This window comes from Sinocyclocheilus rhinocerous, unplaced genomic scaffold (genome assembly GCF_001515625.1).
Source record: "Sinocyclocheilus rhinocerous isolate Xijiao unplaced genomic scaffold, SAMN03320098_v1.1 scaffold828, whole genome shotgun sequence".
Classification (NCBI taxonomy): Eukaryota; Metazoa; Chordata; class Actinopteri; order Cypriniformes; family Cyprinidae; genus Sinocyclocheilus; species Sinocyclocheilus rhinocerous.
Genome location: NW_015634025.1, coordinates 333,606 through 333,908, shown reverse-complemented (window position 1 = coordinate 333,908; position 303 = coordinate 333,606). Strand labels below are relative to the sequence as shown.

The 303-nt window shown below is 51.2% G+C and overlaps 1 protein-coding gene across 1 annotated transcript in view; it reads left to right on the top strand.

Moving 5' to 3' along the window:
- LOC107745155 (CREB-regulated transcription coactivator 2) overlaps positions 1 to 303 on the top strand; it is a 14,043-nt gene that overhangs the window by 12,274 nt on the left and 1,466 nt on the right. The gene's annotated exons all lie outside the window — the stretch shown is intronic.

The following is a 303-nucleotide window of genomic DNA, read 5'->3' as shown; positions in this document are numbered from 1 at the left end:
CGATGTTTCCTGTCAGCTCGATTTTTGAGTGGACTTTGCTGTTCCGATGAGCATGAATGATATATGAGTGGAGCACTCACATGGGCCGCGAGCAACTGAGCGGAGCACACACGCATAGAGCGGGATAACACACACACACATAGAGCAGGATGATATACACACGCATAGAGCGGGATAACACGCACACGCATAGAGCGGGATGATATACACACGCATAGAGCGGGATAACACGCACACGCATAGAGCGGGATGATATACACACGCATAGAGCGGGATAACACGCAGAGCGTCACACCACGTGAA